General features: G+C 34.3%; 1 long non-coding RNA gene across 3 annotated transcripts; it reads right to left on the minus strand.

Annotated features, from left to right (window-relative positions):
- Window positions 1-2,332: 2,332 nt before the first annotated feature.
- On the minus strand, window positions 2,333-23,207 carry LOC128995836 (uncharacterized). 3 transcript variants are annotated; one of them, XR_008490983.1, is made up of 4 exons: window positions 23,193-23,207; window positions 18,885-18,958; window positions 4,312-4,543; window positions 2,333-2,497 (listed from the first exon to the last, which is right to left on the minus strand). It is a non-coding gene; the product is annotated as an uncharacterized LOC128995836 (long non-coding RNA). The 3 variants fall into 3 exon arrangements; XR_008490984.1 differs by lacking the exon at window positions 23,193-23,207 and adding an exon at window positions 19,118-19,132; XR_008490982.1 differs by lacking the exons at window positions 18,885-18,958; window positions 23,193-23,207 and adding an exon at window positions 9,074-9,185.
- Window positions 23,208-23,264: the final 57 nt, after the last annotated feature.

The raw sequence follows: 23,264 nt of genomic DNA on the forward strand, positions 1-23,264 counted from the left end.
AGGTCTCAAATTGAAGTTATGCACGCACAGATTTGCCATCAAGCATCGGCATAAATGTATCTATAATCCCACGTGGATTATACGTAAACGAAATTTGTTCCCCATGTATTTCTTATGGGAGTTAAATTTTGGGTTTCTTTGCCGAGTTCGTTTGGCTCTTCTACCCGACCGATTTTCATGATTGAGGTCTCGAATTGAAGGTATGCACGTACAGATTTGCCATCAAGCATCGGCATCAACGTATCTATAATTCCACGCGATTTCTACGTAAACGAAATTTGCTCCCCATGTATTTCTTATGGGAGTTAAATTTTGTTTCTCTTTGCCGAGTTCGTTTGGCTCATCTACCCGACCGATTTTCATGATTGAGGTCTCGAATTGAAGGTATGCACGCACAGATTTTCCATCAAGCATCGGCAAATATTTATCTATAACTCCACTTGGTTTATACGTACAAAAAATTTCCTCTCCATGTATTTCTTATAGAAGTTAAATTTTGTTTCTCTTTTCCCGTAAAATAAATTTGCTCTATTGGTAGTTAAATTTAGTTTTTCATTTCCCAGTTCGTTTGGCTCTTCTACTCGACCAATTTTCATGATTGAATTTTCAAATTGAAGTTATGCATGTCCAGATTTCACAACAAGCATCGGTTTAAGATACAATATACAAAATACAAAAAAAAAAAAAAATAAAAAATACAAGGTTAAACCCGTCAAAATCAACAGGTACTGTTGAGGTAATTCTATTTTGGATCCATTTGGTTTGTTTGTGATTCAGCACTATGCCAATCTTAATAATCATAATTAATTACACAAATGATGCCGGAATTTTACCGAAGGTTCTTATATGAAAATAAATAAACTACACAGCAGGTCTTCTAAACGGAACAAGAATTATTGTCAAGAAAATGTATGAAAACAGTTTAGACTTAGAAATCATAACTGGCACAAATATTGGACAACGTGCACTATTACCCCGCATTGATCTCTCTCCATCAGATTCTACAGTACCATTTTCTTTCAAACGAAGACAATTCCCCATAAAGGTTGCGTTCTGCATGACCATCAACAAGGCGCAGGGCCAAACGATTGATCGAGTTGGTGTGTACTTGCCTGAACCAGTATTTAGTCACTGTCAGTTGTACGTCGCCTTATCGAGAGGGAAATCTTTCGATACTGTAAAAGTAGAAACTAAATCAAAAGGTGGACGAACAGCAAACATTGTTTGGAAGGAAGTATTATAAAAGTCGTAATATTAATAAAGATTACCAGATGGAGGGAAATACTCCTGAGAATATGCGTACATGCAATTCTACCGACAGAGATGTCTATTTTACAAGAAATATTGTTGTTAATAAAACATTCTTATTAAAGCCTCATTCACGCTGTGTTACATATGAGTTAACAAATGTACGTGCTTTCTCTGTAGGTGCTTTTAGGAAGTGTGTGGATATTGTTCTGGATTAATTGATTTTCAAAACGGAAAAAAATACATCGGGACGATTTTCTCTGTGTTATATGGAATGTGTTATACTTTAATTTGGTCATAAGGCGAAATTAATCCAGCAGCCCTATAAGAGTTTAATTAAAGTTGTACCGCCCTTATTAAGTTTAGTATTTTATTTTTTTATTATTAATTTCAATGCTGCGGAGCAGCACGGGTCATCTAGTATCTCAATAATTTCCTCGGCAGATTGCTATGTTGTTTGTTGCAAAAGGATGATCGACACTTATTTTTGGAGCAGTGACAAGGTAGATTCCAATGTTAAGACTCCGAAGTAACTTTTAAAACTGTGATATACCTAGACAACCAAAAGTTAAGTTATGTTTTTATACACAACAGGCATTCACTGGTGCACTTACCCACCCTATACATGATCAAACAAACTTAAAATGATATGTTAGCTAGGTTTTCTTCAACAGTTCATATAAGGGCTGTAGGACGGAAACTAGATTTTTCCCAGCCTTGTGACCAACTCCAATCGATTTCTCATTGCACCATTATTTGAACAGAAAGGTGAGGTTTAGTAACGAATTGTGTTAGTACATTATACAATAGATATGTTGAACTATTGACAAGAATGAAATAATAAGCTACAACCGATTAAAACAATCAATACATACTTTTTACTCTCTAGGGCTGTTTTTGTTGCAGTATGAGTGAAAAATGGTTTTATTATTGTCACAACACTGAATTTTTAGAGCCATTTTTCTGACCATGCTACCTTCAGACCTCAGGTCAGATAACTGAGTAACTATACTGGGTCAAGAACTGTAGGCTACCTATATAAATACCATAAGGGTAAGAAATTTATCGGAAAAGAAATAAACAATTACCTTTAAGAGATTTTTATTACAACCGTACAAAAAAATGTTTATTAATATTATAAGTCTTACAATTCAGAAAGATACATTTTCATATGTCAAAATTCAAGTAATTAATACTGTACTGAAGAAAAAGTGTTGAAGCTTACATTGGCACAATGGGCTCCCTGAACCTGAAACATAAGATCTTGTTTAAGTTAAAAAAAAAAACAAATCGTACTAAAACTAATAGCCTATTTAAAATGAATAGATTGTTTCTTACAAAACCTAAAAGAATTACAATAGTCAAATATATAAAATGTTGAAAAACCTGATTGTCGCCTTGTGGTCCAAAGTATTGTCCTAGTGGATTACAGGATTATGTACATATCGGCGCGAGCGCCATCATCGGATCCGTGTAAGAACTATCCGACAATGGTGCTCACGCCGAAATGAAGATAATCCTGTAATCCACTAGGACAATACTTTGGACCACAAGGCAACAATCAGATATTTTAACCTTTTATTTATTTGTCAATCAATTGGTCCGGAAACACCACAAAAAATAATGAAGTTACAGTAGTCACATTTAGTCTGGGCGCATGGTGCGGTCTTGTATTCTTTAAGAGATTTTTATTACAACCGTACAAAAAAAAATGTTTATTATTATTACAAGTCTTACAATTCAGAAAGATACATTTTCATATGTTAAGCAAGGTATAGACAAAATTTGTTAATGGGATGACAGTGTGCTTTCAGCTCTTGTGTTGAACGGAAATATACTTCTGACGAGCAAGGAAGAGCCCAAACAAATGGCACGGGGTCTTCCTCCACTTTGAGCATTGTAGTTGTAGCTTTGGAGCAATGTTGGACTTTTCCCATAGACACCAGTAACTAATGCTAGACACCACTTAAATGAACCATTTAATGTTTTCTCTGCACTGTACTGAATCGCTAGGCTTTTTAACCAAGTCAAATCAAATCATCTTTATTTTGCACAGAAAATCTGTATAATAGTGTCACAAGGTTTACCTAGAATTTAAATAAAACAAAACTTTAAATAGTATAACTACAAAAATTCAAAAGAAGAGCATCCTATCTTAACTTGATTGGCAACTTAAAATTTTGTTATAGATCTCGCTTTTTTAGGGAGCTTGTTCTACTAGTAAGCGTTTCACCGCTCTCCCAAATTTCTTGGTGTGTTGCTCCACTTTTTTAAGTTTCAGAACTTACTTATAGCTTATAGGCAACTGTACTGTTTTAAAATATTTCTTTCAAGGAATTTTGTCCTGTGTGCTTATTGTTAATATTGTGCCTGAGAGCATTGGATGGTATTGCGATTGAAAAGATAATAATTTATTTTTGAAACATCGGACAACTGAGAATGTATATGGAAGGGAAATGTAAGAATATTATGTTCCTTGATTTATTAAAAATCCAATCATGTAAAGGGTTAACTGTCCGGTTTGAACCATAAAAAAATACTACGTTTTGTATAAAACTGGCAATCTTTATATGGAGCACTAGATGATATGCTCCCACGGTCTCGGTAGATTTTCAAATCTAGGTCTTCAGGTGGTGACCACGTCCTTGATGCTTAAATAGAGGCTGAAGTTTTGGATGCATAACAGCCATCCATCTTTGAAGAAACTTATTATTCAATTGAATTCAAAGTATTTTTGGCTGATGATCACGTCATTGAATAAGCTTGACTAGAGGCTGACATTTTGGATGCATTGCAGCTATCTATCTTTGAAGCAACTTACTATTCAACTGAATTCAGTTAAAGTATTCAATTGAATAGTATTTTGTCCGGAAGATGGATAGCTGTTACACATTAGAAATGGTAGCCAAACGTCACTCAAACTTCACTCAACCTGCTACTCAGCTATTTATTTATTAGGTTGGTACTCAAGGGCAGAACCTAGCTTGATGCTGGTTTAACATTTGTTTGAACGATAAAACAATACAAAATAGACACACTGAAGTTACATAATTAGTAACTTACCCTCTATAGAGTTGGGGCCGCCATTGCCGCTGTCTGGCAAGCAGCAAATACAGATCCAGCCGCTACGTTACCGACATATGCTTGGGCAGCTGTAGCAAGGGTGCCAGCTACAGGTCCTGCGGCTCCAAAACCAATTGCCGGCAACACGGCGGGTGCCAGAAATGGTGCAACTGTGGTTACACCTGCACCAATAACTGTCACTGCAGCCCAAGCCAAGAAGCCCATTTTAAATCTAAAAAATAGAATATTTTTTTCTTAAATCCTAAATGTTATAAAAACTTCAGTTAACCCTTCGTCGGGGTCTTTGATGTTAAAACATGAAGGTGACGCACAGAGTTTTTTTCCGGGTGTTGAAAATTAGACAAACACTGTGTTTTGTACATATAATAATACAAAAATGTATTTAAGCCATTTCTAATCAATAAATGTACATAAAATCAATAAAAACTCTTACTTTGTATATTTATAAAATACATAGCAAACATAAACAGCACGATCGTTGACACATGAAGTTTTTTTTTTCCGGAGGAAAGATCCGTGGTGTCACAGACAAAGGGTTAAGTTAATCATTATTTGAACAAAGGGAATAAGTAACTGTAGATCTAAGTTACAAGCTTGCCGTAATTAGGCCTGGTGCAACAATTATTAGGCCTAAATGAGTTTAGACTATTTATTTTGTAAGTGGAGTAGCACTTAAATTTATTTAACTACCTTACTAAATTTATATCACTAATTAAGGAACACAGATTCCATGAGAAAACATCGATGACATAAAAGTCCTTATTTATTAATCAATGAAAAAATATTTATTTCAGGGCTCCATCTAATAGTGGTGGCAAAAGGATATGACAAGGAGGTGTTAGGGTCCGATCATCCCCTCACTTTTAAGAGACATAATAATAAATGACCGTAACTAATGTTATGTTTTTACATAGGCTATGGCAATATAACCTCAAGCTTTTTAAGTTTGCCCCCTTCTCCTATTGTAATGGTCAATGGTCACCACTATCTGCCCCATCTCATCTTGTAGGACATGATAATAAGGAAGATTACTGTAAACTTAATTTATTAAATTGACTGACTTCAACTACAACTACCGGTAGCCTACATTACTTGTAGATAAGTTATAATGTGTCCTACAAATGGAACACGATTTTTTCTCATCAACTAGGATGAATGTTAAACCCTGCAAATATTTACACTTTTGTGGGATTGAAGCTAGAAGAAAAAAGAAAGGAAACTACTCGCTCTTGTGTTTGCTGGCAATGTGAATGTCTAAGTTAATCAAAGCAACGTAGGCCTTATGTCCTTTATCAGGTGACACCCAGGCACAAAAATATTTGGGCGTCAACTTAACCGCCTAGTTATTGTCCTGCCTTAACGCAACCAATATTAAGGGTCTGCATTGTACGGTCTGTATTTTTGTGCTTAAGGATAAGTTAAGTTTTTTGTTTTTTGCTCCACTGATACAATAATAGCACAACCCCAGGATTAGCTCTACAATAAAGACACACAAAACATATGTAAGTTATTACCTATACTGTGGAGCGTGCGTGTGTGGGAGAGAGTTAAGTCAAATTAATATAAGTTAGTAACAAATGTTTCTAAAAGTTAACTGACATTTCTTAAATTTTGACAAACAAAAAGGTGATTTACTAGGCTAGTATCAGATTTATAAAATACCCCCGCCGCAGCAAACCTGGAGACTATAAAAGCCTGCATGTTTGGCCACTCGAGTGGCTCACGACCGCGACTGCTCAAAGGCCACTTTTAGCAGGCCACATTATCATATGGAGTTTATTTATTAAGTGATGCTATTGTGGTGGTGAGGTACTTATTAATGGGACTATCAAATAGTTTTTTGAATAATTATTCCAAAAATTTATTTGAACACGAATAAGAAGTAAACAGCTAGCTAAGTTTTATTCATATTCCTAGAAATAATACACTAAAAAAGTTACTACTGTATTACACTAACGTTAAATAGCTTATAGAAATAATATAAGTTATACTATCTATTAAAATGAATTATACCTGTCAATATGGTTATTAAAGGAATGAAATTCTAGAACTGAGTTTCTTTACATGATCACATTATTTTTTTTTTTTTTTTTTTTAATAAGGAACAAGGTAAATTGCAGGCAAGTATCCTAACTTCCTAACTTATATTCAAAGAATGTATTAATATACCCCCGCCGCAGCAAACCTGCAGACTGAGCGAATTTCAACTTCATAACTAAGACATATTTATTCCCAATTAATATAACGGTACTTTCCTGTTAAAGGGAACATTCAATATTATCGATGATTTTTGTCTCGATATATCGATGTTAACATTACCCCATCCTGGAATCCTGTTTCAAATACAAATTGAAACATATCAGCTGACAATTACGATATGTACAGGAAAGTACCTATACAACATTAGATTTAACGAGTGCTTAGGTTTGCTGCTACGGGGAAGGTAAAAAGTGTTTTTTGACCATACGTCAATAGTATTAGGATAAAATAAATAAATTTGTCAAATTTTATCACATAAGCTTATATAGCCTATCCACAAACAAGTAAACTACATAGAACAGTTTTCATTTTCTCCATAAGAATAACATGGGAATTTTAAATTGCTCTATTTTTTTTATTTTCTCCGTGACCGTTAGACATACAACAGCGCTTCAATTATACTAACTTAACTTATTTCTTTTTTAAGCTCTACAAAACGGTTTAAAAAGAAATTGCCAAATTTTTTGATTTTAGGGTCAAAAATGGGAAAACTCATTTTCCCCATAAAACCGGTAAGTTAAACCCCCGTTCCCATGGTCCAATTATGCTGGTTCGCGAACTCGTTCGAATAAACGTACCGGTAGGTTTACACTTGCTCATTTTTGCTCGAGTTAACTTATCGCACTAACGGACATATATATATATACCTATATATAAATATATACACACACACATATATATATGAATTTGAATGGATGGTGTTTTTGGCCTCTAGGGACCTCAAAAGGAAAATTCAGTCGGTCCCGGGACTAGGTCTTACCATGAGTAAGTACTACGATAATAGCTTATTCCCTATATGGGAAATTTGCTAATATTACCTAATATATGGGAAATTCACAAATATTCCATATATCTTATGGGAAATTCACTAATATTCCCTACATGGGAAAGTCGCTAAAACAAAAAAAATTGATTAAGTTAAGTTACACACAGTCTTATGACTAGCCTACTGAATTTCTTTAAAAACAGAGTAGAAAAATCTGTTGAAAAAAGTGATTGAATAAAATTCATCCGAACGAAACAAACAAATAGCTGACTGTGATGATGCGTTAAGTACTTAGTTTGCTTACTTAATAATTCGTTAAACTAGTAGAAAAATCTATTCAAAGTAGTGTTTGAATACAATTATTCGAAAGAATCGAACACTAATAGCTCATAGCGATAGGCCTAGTTACTTTACGTACAAACTCTTTAACTTTAAACCAAAATCAAAATCCATTCGAAAAAAACTAAGTTATTGAAACGTCTCTAGCTGCTATTGATTAACGAATACTTAGACAACACAACTAAGTTATCGAATAAGGAATAGTTTTCTTTTGAGTACATATCCCATCACTATGGTGAGGCACACGAGACACGACAGTCGCCGCGACTGGCACTCCAATCTCCAGTTACTAGCCTCTGAAGTAATGTGTAAAACAGTTCCTGGCTAGAACTGACGTCCTAGCCTAGGTTATTAAACATTAATATTAGGGGAACATGAACTTAAACTTAAGGTGATCCTAGCTGAACTCAAGTAAGTTAACTTAGCCTCTCGTTAGCTGAAATTAAATACACATTCTTGTGGGATACGGATAAATTAACTCAAGTTCTAAGTTATTGTTTTTAGCACTAAATGTTCATCAAAAGAACGTTTTGACATCCGGTAATATCCAAAAACGTCTAGTCATCCTTTCTGAGATAGTCATGAAAGTGTGAAAAATAACTTAAGTTACTCCTTTTGAAGGTCTAAAATATTTCCATAAACAAGACATTTTAGCCTAGGCCTAGGTAAGTTATTTAGGCTAAGTTATTCCTCAAATAAATAGGTTAAACTTTATTAGGTATAAGATTTAGGTCTTAACGAGGTTTGCTGCTACCTACGGAGAAGGTAGGCCTACCTAAAAAATAATAAGTCTTTTCTAAGTAAGTATTCGTGGTAAAAAGTGTTTTTTACCGTAATAACTTAAGTTAGGTACCATACTTATGTTAAAAGTTAGACTATGCAAGTTTTTGAACCATAGAATCATAACTTATAGGCCTATAGGATGTTCACACTTTTTTGATAAGGTTAGTGTAGGCGTAAACTTAGGCTAGAAGCAATAACCTTAGGGGTACAGTTTCTTAACAGGGCTATGCTATATCGATTGAAACTATTGATTCGATTAGTAAACCTTCATGCGATTTTTTCACCATCAGCAAGTTTGGTTGGTTAGGTAAGGTTATGATAGTTTAATTTTATAATAGAAATATTTAAAAATATCGTTTATTAATCAATATTTTCAATTCGATAGTTTCAATCGATATTAGCATAGCCCAGTTAAGAAACTGTACCCAAACTTAGTAAAAAAATAGGCTGCTTCTAAACACGAGTCATCAAGAAATTAGGTATCTCAGAACAAGTAACAACATGAACTTTTGATGAATAATATTAAAGACAAAGAGAAAAGACTCAGTTTATCCTTTTAAAAGTAAAAAGAAACATTAAGCTTAATCTACTTACGATAATATGAGGTAGTAGGCCTACTCAAAATGAGAAAATCCCACAGAAATTGTACAGCGACGACACCGAGACGAGCCTTGAAAGGAGAAGCGGATGACAATGAAGAAATGAAGAGGCTAGTTGTTTTTATATGACGACCGTGAAAAGAGGGAGGATGAGCATTCAGTGGAACAGCTCTGCAGTGTAACCACCCCTCCCAATCAAAAGTACTCTTATACATTTTTATTTTATGATAGATAAATGCAGTAAAAATGCTTCAACGTTGTTCCCAATAACAGGAAACTTTAATTTAAGTTTTGCCAATGTAATTTTGGTAAAAGCATTCGAAATGATTTCTTAAAAATCTAAGTTTACAAACAGTGCATTTTGTCGAGTGTTGCTCAACCTGTAACTGGCTAGTGACGTGGTAACTGGTAGTACGTGGTTATTTTGCTGGTTAGTTCCTGGTTCTTTGCAGTTTGCAGTAAAGTACAGAATCATGTCGGTAATTGCCAGATGCACAGAACAAACAAGCTGTGTCAAAAGTACAATTACATGATTTGTCATGCTCATGCACCAAACTAGAATAATCTACAGATATTGTGCAATGGAAATTGAATATGGAACTGTTTAAAAACTAACCGGGGAATACGTATTTTTTATTACAAAAGCTTATAAGAATCATATAAAAAATTATAATTATGGATTTATTTAGGTAGTATAATATATTATTATGTAATAGAGACTATTCAAACAACAAATAATAAAATTAATTGTTTACATTAGATGTTACTTATTGTAAAGTTGTTGATAATACAAAATAAATAAGGCAACAATAATGGAACAACATGAGAAAGCTCGTCCCATCTTTCCTAGTATTTGTATTTATTTACGGAAAATTCCATCTTACATATGCATACAAAGATGGCAACACAATACATTTCAGGCTTATACATGTCGTACATAAAGGTAGAAGACTAAAAAATGACTTAATATATAAAAAAATTTCAAATCTTACACTACAATCAAACAACAATATAAGAATTTAACAATTAACATGGGGAACAACAAGTTTTGTAATTAGCTAACAATGATATGATTTATTAATAACTTGCGAAATAATCATCATCTAACAAACATAATTATACTCGTACCCTAAGTAGCTATCAAAACGTTCATAATTTTGATTGAATAAGACCTTTCCCAAAAATTGAAGTAGGTTAAAACTGAGTATTTAAACATATGATTTTTAATTTAAATGTTTATATGTACAACAATACTTTAATACTTTCTTATGAAATGGCGACCATACAATGTAGGTATTTTAAGCCAAGTATGAATGGAGATGAGTGTAGGATGAGTGGCGCGATCTTGTAGTCTTGTTAGTGTATATTTATAATGGATTGGTCTTTCCATTTGAGCAGAAAGTGCCTCGTGGCCTTCATAAAAAAATGATGTCATCATAGTGATTTAAACCCCATTGTTTTCACAAATAAATGCTGTTCATCAGATAGAGAGATAGATTCTGAAGGTCAACTGTCTGTAGGCTACTAGTTTTCAGATCTACTATACAAGACAAAAAATTAATATATCAGTAGTCAGCTACAAATGCCTAGCCAGATCTAAATACATATGACAAAATAATAGAAATCTCTTCAATGTGTGGATTTTAAGTTGTAATAAAAACTTACTTCACAGTAATCATCTTTTTTACATGATACCAATGTTTTGAAATTTTTACTTTTCAATCGTATAAGTTGTATACAGAGAAAGTAGGCTATGTCTACTGTTTTTGTAAAAAAAAGTTTAAGTTTTGGGAGGAAATATCCTTTTTGGACCCTAAAAAGTGGTTTTCGAAGTTATGTGTATGGTTGGTGTGAGTGCGTGTGTGTGCAAGTGCAAAACTATAGACTACACCTGTGATAATATTTTAATTAAATTTGGTATATCGGTACTAACCCATGGTATCCCCAGGCTCAAGCGCTTTATGTTTTTTAAATTTTGATTTATAATGGTGATTTTTCCATAAAATAACAGAAAAATTGGATCTCCACAAAAAAGGCTAGAACGTTTTTGATTAGAATGGTTATTGTGCTTTTAACTTTAAGAAAATGTTACAAACCCTAATGTTGTAAAAAGTACTCTCTAATTGAATTTTTTATGTTTTAACCCATAAAATATCAAAATAACTCCTACCGCTCTTATTACAAAGGCTATCGGCAAACTAATTGGAAAAATTTATGTACAAAGTCAACTGGCAGCGGCCTTGGTTATAGTCTCAGGGGTTTTCCCCAGAGGCAGCATTATTGGCCAATTAAACTTTCATCCAGTCTAACCGGTTTACTAAACAATTCTTTGTTATCATGCTATTTACTACAAGTGTGAGTGTAAAGGCAATTGCAGTTTTAGGTTATTTTGCAAACACTGATCCAGCAGTCCAAGAGTTTGGCAGGTCAATGTTATCAGTTGAGATAAGAGGCCATAGTTACTTGGCTAATGGCCAAGAAGAAATTCAACTCTGTCCACATGTTGACTCTGGTTATTAATACAAACTGGTTGGTGATTAAAACAACTGGATGGTTTTATTAATGAAAGGCATGGTCCTGAATGTAAAATATATAGAAACACTTTTTTAATTTGTGTTATTGAGTGGGGAGTATTTCACATGATCTAAAATTGGATGATCCAAAGTTTATATTGCCGATCGGTTGATCCAAAATGGATCTAATCCAAAAGTACAGTTATAACCAGAAGTACAATTTTACTTCGTGAAGTAAACTTATAAAATAGACTAGCTGTCTATTTCACTCTGGATCATTCGATCATAGTTGGGTCGGTTGACCCAAAAAAACAATATGTCAGATCGGGTGATCCAAAAGTATGAACTATGATCTCTCAGATTGAAGGTGTTCAAATGTACGCCGTCATCAGCCGCGTTCCTAGCTACAGTATTGATTTTCTTAGGTATTACGAATTATTTCTTTAAATGAATCTCTCTGCATTCCTACATATATACATTTTATATCCTTATATATAACACACGTGAAGGCGATTTTTACGAAACACTACCGTTAATAATGGACAGATTTTTACAAACGATGTGTCAAAATTAAGTATTTTTTGTTAAGACGCCCCCTTTCACCAATTCCTTTAATAAAAGTCCTCGGGCTTTGCCCCACAGGCCATCAAAATCCCTGATGTATTTCTTACGAAGAAAATGTTTTGTTTACTAAACAGGCGAATAATTTGTATTAATTACAGCTGTTCATAATAAACACATGATACATACAAGAACTTCGTTTTCAGAATGAGTTTGTTATCAGTTTTGATAACTGGGAGTGGAGTGATTATCTTAGTTGACTCTTTTAAGTCATCGGAAATTTTTACTGTTATTTGTTTTGAAATAACGCCTGTAATACTTTGCAATTGCTCGAATTCAAGCAACAGGTGCACTAGAAATATATAATAGGTACTCCTAATAGAAGAGGGAAATCTCTGAATACTCTCAATAACATTTATTTATTACTTATTATAATCCAGAATAAAGTATTATCAGGCAAATAGGCTGTATGCATTGTGGTGTATACTGGATTTACCTTAGGTTTATTTAACAATGAATAAAGTTAAATTATATGTAAAATACCCCGCCGCAGCAAACCTGCCGACTAAGCGAATTTCCATTCGTGTGAATTGATTTTTAATTAAACCTATTTAAATAACATTAGGTTGAATGTGTACCTAGGTTTGCTGCTACAAGGAAACTAATAAAGTGTGTTTTTGAGTAAAATATTGATAGCGTAGTACAAAATAAATAAATTTGCCAAGTTTGATCAAAATGTATCCATAAACAAGCAAACTAGAACATTTGACAATATTCTCCATAAGAATAACATGGGAATTTTAAATTTACAATTTTTTAAATTTTCTCCGTTACTAATAATCGAACAAAAATACTTTTATATACTAAATTATTTGTTTTTTTAAGCTCTTTAAAAGCGTCTAGAGAGAAATTGGGAAATTTTGTGTTTTGAGGGTCAAAAATGAGAAAAACCAATTTGTACCCCATAAAACCCCGTTCCCATGGTCCGATCCTACTAGTTCGCGAACTCATTCAAGTTTATCCTGCCTTATACCTCTAAACCAAATTTAATCAAAATCGAACAAAAATTACTCAAGTTATCGCGTTTACGGACGTATATATACAGTATATATATATATATAAATATAAATCTATATAGGTACATATATTTTGTTATTGTATACATCAATGAGGGCTACTTTAAATGTTATTAAGCAAATCAAAATACCACAGTACCCTAGAAACATTTTATTTTAAATAAAATGTTTCTAGGGTACTAAGGTACATATATATATACATATATAAAAAATTTAAACGAATGGTGTTTTTGCCCTCTGGGGAGATCAAAATTAAAAATTAAATCGGTCCCGGGCCTAGGTCTTACCGTGCCACCTACGGTAATAACTACTTCCCTATAGGGAAATTCGCTAAAAAAGTAAATCTGTTTTGGATTTCCCTGCAAAAGCCAGTTGCACAATTCCCTGTACTTGTCAAATACTACTTGCCTTACTGAGGTGTACTATTGGTTGCGTTCAGAATAACAAGGCACCCTAATGGAAGACGGTGTGTATCATAATCATAATGGTGTCTTTAAAAGACAATTTAATGTGTCTTTTCTGGAGAAATATTTATAATTTTTTGTCATCTATATATTAGCATGTTTCTTTAAAACCTCTTTTCTTGGCTCGTGTGAATCGCAGGGGTAAATCTGATCTACACATACTGTTGGTGATGGTGTTGTAAAGCTATTTTCCTGTGAGTGTGCAGAATTCCTTTATAAACTAGTAGTACGCTTTTTCTGCGCGTAACGGGATGAGTGAACATGAGCGCAGTAATGAAAGAGTCCACCCGCACCTAGCCTACTTACCGGTGACACTGGTGAACACAATGTTATTTGTATGGGCAAATCAACCAAATCTTAGTCAACAACAATCCTAACTTCTCATCCATTAATTAAGCAAAGTCATTGGTAATATACGTAATGGATTTCCAACAGTTATCGATAGGAGGTAAATCCATCGTTCCTGTACAACATGTCTTTTGATTAAATGAAGCCTATTTCCATATTTGTTATGAGGCCTATCATAAACAAAACTAAGCCAAACTGAACTAATCTAACTTAACCCAATTGCCAAAGCACGATGTAAGGAATCTCCTAAAAAATATCGTATGGCTTACAATGATGATTTAAAACAACGATATCGTAATTATATCATCTAAAAATCCAATATATGTTTATCTAACTAATGAAGGGTTCCCACAATCCGGACTGCTCGCCTCAACTACTTCCATCACCACTTCCTACGTCGTAAACATGTTTCCCTCCCTTCATATGGCATTTTAGTATTGCAGGTACCCTAGCTGTCACAAAGGGTCCCCACACTCCGGAATGCTGGCCTCAACTACAGTACTTCCATCACCACTTCCAACGTCGTAAACATGTTTCCCTCCCTTCCTATGGCATTTTAGTATTGCAGGTACATTAACCTAACTGTCACAAGGGGTCCCCACACTCCAGGCTGCTCGCCTCAACTACTTCCATCACCACTTCCTACGTCGTAAACATGTCTCCCTCCCTTCCTATGGCATTTTAGTATTGCAGGTACATTAACCTAACTGTCACAAAGAGTCCCCACACTCCGGACTGCTCGCCTCAACTACTTCCATCGCCACTTCCTACGTCGTAAACATGTTACCATCCCTTCCTATGGCATTTAAGTATTGCAGGTACATTAACCTAATGTCACAAAGGGTCCCCACACTCCGGACTGCTCGCCTCAACTACTTCCTTCAACACTTTCTTCGTCGTGGACCTGTTTCCCTCCCTTCCTTCAGCATTTTTTTTTATTGCAGATCCATTAATCTAACTGTCACAACCAGTTCCCACACTCCGGACTGCTCGCCTTGACTACTTCCTTCACCACTTCCTACGTCGTAAGCATGTTTCCCTCCCTTCCTATGGAATTTTAGTATTGCGGGTACATTAACCTAACTGTCACAAAGGGTTCCCCACACTCCGGACTGCTCGCCTTGACTACTTCCTTCACCACTCCCTACGTCGTGGACCTGTTTTCCTCCCTTCCTTTAGCATTTTATTATTGCAGATCTATTAATCTAACTGTCACAACCAGTTCCTACACTCCGGACTGCTCGCCTTGACTACTTCCTACACCACTTCCTACGTCGTAAACATGTTTCCCTCCCTTCCTATGGCATTTTAGTATTGCAGGTACATTAACCTAACTGTCACAACGGGTTCCCAGACTCCGGAGCGCTCGCCTTGACTACTTCCTTCACCACTTCCTAGGTCGTGGACCTGTTTCCCTCCCTTCCTTTAGCATTTTATTATTGCAGATACATTAATCTAATTGTCACAAAGGGTTCCCGCATTCCAGACTGCTCGCCTTGACTACTTCCTTCACCACTTCTTACGTCGTAGACCTGTTTCCCTCCCTTCCTTAAGAATTTTTTTTATTACAGATTCATTAATCTAACTGTCACAACGGCTTCCCACCCTCCGGACTGCTCCCCTTGACTACTTCCTTCACCACTTCCTACGTCTTAGACCTGTTTCCCTCCCTTCCTTTAGCATTTTATTATTGCAGATACATTAATGAAACTGTCACAGAGGGTTCCCACACTCCGGACTGCTCGCCTTGACTACTTCCTTCACCACTACCTACGTCGTGGACCTGTTTCCCTCCCTTCCTTTAGCATTTTAATATTGCAGATACATTAATCTAAGTGCCACAAAGGGTTCCCACATTATGGACTGCTCGCCTTGACTACTTCCTTCGTACGTCGTGAACCTGTTTTACTCCCTTCCTATGGAGTTTTAGTATTGCGGATACATTAACACTGTCACAAAGGGTCCCCACACTCCGGACTGCTCGCCTTGACTACTTCCTTCACCACTTCTTATGTCGTGGACCTGTTTCCCTCCCTTCCTTTAGCATTTTTTATTGCAGATCCATTAATCTAACTGTCACAACGGGTTCCCATCCTCCGGACTGCTCGCCTTGACTACTTCATTCACCACTTCCTACGTCGTGGACATGTTTCCCTCCCTTCCTTTATCATTTTATTATTACACATAAATTAATCTAACTGTCACAGAAGGTTCCCACACTCCGGACTGCTCGCCTTGACTACTTCGTTCACCACTTCCTACGTCGTGGACCTGTTTCCCTCCCTTCCTTTAGCATTTTTTATTGCAGTTCCATTAATATAACTGTCACAACGGGTTCCCATCCTCCGGACTGCTCGCCTTGACTACTTCGTTCACCACTTCCTACGTCGTGGACCTGTTTCCCTCCCTTCCTTTAGCATTTTTTATTGCAGTTCCATTAATATAACTGTCACAACGGGTTCCCACACTCCGAACTGCTCGCCTTGACTACTTCCTTCACCACTTCCTACGTCATGGACCTGTTTCCCTCCCTTCCTTTAGCATTTTTTTTATTACAGATCCATTATTCTAACTGTCACAACGCGTTCCCACACTCCGGACAGCTCGCCTTGACTACTTCCTTCACCACTGCCTACGTCGTGGACCTGTTTCCCTCCTTTCCTTTAGCATTTTTTTATTACAGATCCATTAATCCAACTGTCACAACGGGTTCCCACACTCCGGACTGCTCGCCTTGACTACTTCCTTCACCACTTCCTAGGTCGTGGACCTGTTTCCCTCCCTTCCTTTAGCATTTTTGAATTGCAGATACATTTTTTTAACTGTCACAAAGGGTTCCCACGCTCCGGAATGGTCGCCTCGACTACTTCCTTCACCCCTTCCTACGTCGTGGACCTGTTTTTCTCCCTTCCCAATGCGTTTTTAGAATTGTAGATACATTATTATAACTGTCACAAAGGCTTTCCACACTCCGGAGCGCTCGCCTTGACTACTTCCTTCACTACTACTTCCTACATCGTAGACATGTTTCCCTTTCTTTCCATAGCATTTAGTATTACAGACATATTAATTTAACAGTCACAGAGGATTTCCACACTCCGCACTGCTCACCTTTCCGCTTCCTTTACCACTCTCTACGTCGTGGACCTATTTCGCCCCCCCTTCGCATAGCATTTTAGTATTACTAACATCTTTGAATATTTAATATTCAACACCAACATTAAATTGAATAATGTAAAAAGCTGCTTTGTTCTAAATATATACATAGGCCTATATATTTTTAGTTTAAAGGTGAATTTTAATACTGAACATAAACGGTATATAACTGCTATAATTTATTATTCAGAAAGTTGTGAAATTTAATTAACTTAAACAACATTATTCTGATACCTGTGAAATTATAATGATATATATTCATAGAAGCCAAACTGATTACTCCATGAATGAAATAGCTTAGAGTAGGGATGTTGCGATACCACTGTCTTTCCGATATTTGGTATCGATACCATATCGCAAAAAAGTATCGATACCGGCTCAGTATCGGAACTAAAGTATCGATACCGTCAGTATCGTATCCATTCGATACCAGTGACGTCATGTTCTGATTTCAGTACAGTGCAGCCAATATAGGATTCGAATTCAAGCTGCTAAAAACTTCCTAAATATGTAAAACGATAAAATTAACCAAACATAGCTAACCTTTGTTTTCAATTTTACCTAAAAATAAAAGTTCAAGTAGGCCTAATCTTACCTTATGTTCTATGCCTATATAATTTATCTTTTCAATAGACAATGAATTACCAACGTAACACATTCGTGTGTACCATCAGCCTAAATAAAAAAAACGTTTATTTTGTTAAATAACTTTAAGTGCCATCTTTTTAGTTTATTTATTTGATGTTAAATAGTCGACGGTTTCATTTTATTTGCCTAACACAACGTTGCTAACATTGACTTGTAATAAAAATAACTCTGCACCCAAACCCGGTATATATAGTCAATGGTTTTAGTTATGTAAAGTGCTATGCTATGAATGAATAGTGAATCATAATTTACTCAAACCACATATCAGACAAGCTAGATAAAAAAAAAATTAATTGGGTTAAAGTTTATTTCTTTTTTGGGTCACTGTTGCTCCAGCCTTGGAAAATAGCCGCAGAAGGCATGAGCGTGGCAATTTTACTCAGATTTGTCAGAAATTACCTTCCGATACTTACGATACGATACTGGCCTCTTGGTATCGATACCAAGTAAATATCGGAACAACCGATACCGATACGATACCAGCGGTATCGCAATAAAAGTATCGATACCTACTGGTATCGATAGTATCGCAACATCCCTAGCTTAGAGTAAAAGTCGCTCTCTCTGTCTTAAGTAGACAACAAAATTGTTGGTCGCAAAATGTAAACAAATAAAAAGAAGAAGAAGGTAGCTCCTAATGTTATTCTTATGGGACAAATTTAAAAATGTTTTTAATGTTTTTATAATTACTACTGAACGGAATCGTCTAGAATTTTAATGAGGTCTTCCCACTAGTGTCATAATTATTTGTGCAAAATTTGAACGCTATAAGTGCAACGGTTCTTGAGTTTTTGGTGCGAACACACGGACTCACAGACAAGCGGACAACTTTTCTTTACGTTATCTTTTCGTTATCTTTCACTGTTTATTTGGAGCTTATATGTGTAATAAATTAACTTGGTGTAATAGGCGACTGCAAATGTGAGAGTGAGAGGAATAGGCCTATGAGAAAAAATATGCAACACTTCTATTGCCACCATGAATCATTTTAAGTTTTAATAAATATTCTTTGTGAAATGTAAAACTCTACCTAAACTTACCTTAACTTTTGCATTCGCAATCGAGCCTTTTCATTTTGCTTAGTTTGGTTTGTTTTCTTGTTCATTCGAGGCATCTAGTTGTATCATTAAACCAAAAACATTTGAATTCTATTAGTTAATGTAACAAACTCCAAAACAATAAATAATACCAGACACACTAATTGCTTAATATTACACAGATTATTGTTGTATGTGTCAATTGTATGGGGAAATAAATGTAATACAATACTTACCGGTACGGTACTGTACATCTTCATAACATGACCTTTAAGCTTTATTAAACCATGAAATAAAATGAAGTGTAGGAGTAATAATTAACTGATTACAGTATAATTTTGTTTAAAATATTCTGTCAACATGGAATGGACATTCAGCCTGATTTATTCTTTACTGTTGGCTACTTTTTTTTAGAATTTGAGGCATTTACAATTTTATTTTATGAACAGAATTATTTGTTATTAACTTCGTTTTTTAATCATTTCCCAGACAGACTGTTAAAGGTAGTCTAAGTTAACATAGGTTTTCTTTATAGGCTAAGTTACTTAAGGTAATCGATTCGTAAAATTATTTAAACTAACTGCTTAAACCAGTGAAACCTATCAACTTATTTGTAGACTAATAAAAGGTTTAATGTTATGCAATAGTGTGTAGTGTTGGTACAGATTAGTAAGTAGAGATAAATTGGTGGTAGGCTAGGCCTTGTATTTTTTTCAAACGACATCCTTACATCTAATACTTATGAATTAAACCACAAAGCATATAGGCAAGTTTAATTTAATTGGTTATTCATTTTGACCATAGAGGTGGCTCTATGGTTCAGTCACCTCACAAGACTTTAAACTTGTTACATCAAGTGACTCCACCAATAAAGTAGCACAGTTCAAATATTCAGTTTCAATTTTTCATCAAAATATCATGCATTTACCTTCCAGAATCAATTCTTTACAAGTAACACTCAATGAAATAAAACCTCATATTATAATATTAACAGAAAACGCCATGAAAGAGGAAGAAATCAACCGTCTTAACATTAATAATTGTTACACAGTGAAATCATATTTTGCAAGAAAAAATACATCTAAAGGTGGTGTTATGATTTTATCAAATATGGAGTTTGAGTTGAGGGGGATGACTGTGCCTGAGTCACTGAGTGATGTTTTGTTAGAAGATATGCAATTTGAGTTTTGTGCCAGTAGCTTTATTATAAATAAACAAAAGTATATTATAGTAGGAATTTACAGATCACCTAATTCAATTGTAAGCATATTTTTAGATAGGTTAAGTATTCTTATTGAGTATTTGGATAAGAAATGTGACAAATTGGTTGTAGCAGGGGATTTTAACATTAATGTACTTAAAAATGATAACAAACACAAATTATTCAAAGAAATGTTAAAAAGCCATAATATGAAATACCTAGTTGATTTTCCTACAAGGGTTACAGAAAACACAAAAACAGCTATTGATAATTTTTTAATAAAAAATATAGATTCATCTAAAATTAAGGTAGAAGGTCTAATAACCTTTTTATCTGATCATGACGGTCAGTTACTAGAAATTAAATCAAACAATTTAAAAAAAAATATTGGGCGTCCTAAAAAACAAGAAATACGCAAGTTTTCACCAGTAAACATTGACCTTTTTTCTTCTTTTTTGTCTAAAGAAACATGGACTGATGTATATAACGCTGCTGTGGAGGATAAATATGATAACTTTCACAAATTATTATTTTATTATTTTGATCTAGCTTTTCCAAGAACGTTAATCACAAAAAATAATAAAAAACAAGTTTGGATTACAGAGGACTTAAAAACCAAACGAACTACTATAATAGAACTAACCAAGGAGTATCGCAAGAATAAAAATAGTAGATTGAAATATCAGTTAGACCAGGAAAAGAAAGATTATAAGACTAAACTAATCCAAACAAAAAAAGATTTTTTCAACAGTAAAATTAATAATTCTTCAAACATACAAAAAACAGTGTGGAGTATAATTAACTCTGAAATTGGGGATAAGCAGGAAAAACAATTTTCTAATTTTAATCTTAAAGTAGGTACTGAAACAATTTCTGACCCACACTTAATCTCGAATACCTTTAATGATCATTTCATTAATAGTGTAACAGACGTAGATAAAAGTAGTGACAGTAGCTTTGTCAAGGAAGATGTAATCATTAACTCAAACTGTCATCTGACTGTAAAACCTAAGTTTAGATTTAAACAATTAAATGAAAGGGAGGTGGAAAAAATTATAGAATCTTTAAAAAATAAAAATTCATATGGTCATGATGAATTGCCAGTGACAGTAATTAAAGCTGTTAAAAGTAAATTAAGTAAAGTCTTATGTCATCTAATAAATTCGTCCTTTGTATCAGGCATATTTCCAAAACAATTAAAGCTTGCAAAAATAATTCCATTACACAAAAAGAATGATACAGCAGACGTTTTAAACTACCGACCAATATCTGTACTATCATCTGTCTCTAAGATATTTGAGAAAGCAGTGCATTTGCAGTTATCTGAATTTTTGGAAACAAATAACTTATTGGATGATAACCAGCATGGGTTCAGACATGGTAGGTCAGTTGTTAGTGCTGCTGTATCTTTCATTGAGTCTGTTATAGACTCAGTAGACAAAGGAAATTTTACAACAGGTATATTTATGGATATCTCAAAAGCTTTTGATAGTGTTAGACATTCAAAGCTAATAGAAAAACTTCAGGTTCTTGGTCTCTCTCAAAATGCTTTAAATTGGTTCAGTTCTTACCTCCATGATAGATCTCAGTATGTAGAAATTTCCCACTTAACTAAATATAATAAAATTACTAAAATATCATCAAATTGTAAGCCAATCAGGTTTGGAGTACCTCAAGGATCAATTCTTGGGCCTTTGCTTTTTCTTTGCTACCTGAGAGGAGTAAACAGCGCATTAATCTATAAGCTTAATAGTAAGTTGTGTCTTTACGCTGATGATTCAAATCTCGTTTTATCAACTGCCTCACAAGAAGAAACTGAAGTGTGTTCTTACATTGAATTGGAAAACCTTGGAAACTATTTGAGAAATCACAATTTACTTTTAAATCCACAAAAAACTAAATTTGTAATGTTCAAGACAGCTCAAAGTAAAATACTACTAGAACCTTTAATAATACATGATAACCATAACATTGAACACGAAAAAAGTATAAATTTTTTGGGACTGACAGTAGATCAAAATCTGAGTTGGGACGAACATGTGCATAAAATTTTGGGCAAAATTAATTCAGGAATTCACGCATTATCTAAAATGTCTTATTACTGTGATCTGAAAACATTAAAAAATATTTATTTCGCCCATGTTCACTCTCATATATTGTTCTGCATAGCGCTGTATGGTTCAACAAAAAATTTAAATTTGGAAAAAATATTAAAACAGCAAAAACGAGCAATCAGGATCATGCTTAAGTTAGAGTATGATGCACCAGCAAAAGAACATTTCAAAAATCTAAATATTTTAACTGTTTACGGGCAATATATTATTGAAACTACTCTCATTGCAAAGAATTGTACAACTATCAATTTTAAGTCCCCAGCTCATTCGTATAATACTAGAAAGAGAAATGAGGTTATCCTGCCACATAGATTAAAGTTTTTTGAAAAGAAACCAACCTACACAGGATATACTTTTCTTAAATATATTCCAGAAAACATAAGAAGAGAAAATAATTTAAATAAGTTCAGGAAATTGCTGAAAGAATATTTAATACAACTGGCCCCTTACTCCATAGAAGAATTTTCCACCTCCCAGATATAACCTACTGTAGATATAAATATTTTTGTTATTACTTTTCATTTTTGCTTGGTTAACTGTAAATAGTAGATTTTAATTAGATTTAGTATTGTATTATATATGACGCTATTTACTGTACAAACTATGTACAAAAAATGAATAAAGAACTTTGACTATGACTATGACTATGACTATGATCTAAGTGGACACAAATATGCTAAGTCCTTTCTTATTTTATGGTCTATATAGCTTAAAAACTTACCTCTAACTTAAACCAAAGCCACAACGATTTAAGTAAGTAAAATCAACATTGTATTTTCAGGTCTAAAAAGGCCTAGGCCTAGTAAGTTACTTATTTAACAATTATTAATTGTTTTCAACGTGTACACAACGATTAGCCTAATCCATCGGCAGGAATTTCACTAAGTAATGTAGTATGCTACAAAGGACAGATTGTTATTAATTTTGTAGCAACCTGTATTATTAAACAAACAGCTATAAAGAGTATTATTGTTATATTTATTATTATTAACTTACCTCTTGTTTGAAGAATTTTTCTGTATTCTGTAGTATAATGGTAGTATTGTGGTATTACTCTACAAACATTCA

The sequence above is a fragment of the Macrosteles quadrilineatus genome, unplaced genomic scaffold (genome assembly GCF_028750875.1).
Source record: "Macrosteles quadrilineatus isolate MER2022 unplaced genomic scaffold, UCM_ALF_1.0 Scaffold_5__1_contigs__length_97177068, whole genome shotgun sequence".
Lineage (NCBI taxonomy): Eukaryota > Metazoa > Arthropoda > Insecta > Hemiptera > Cicadellidae > Macrosteles > Macrosteles quadrilineatus.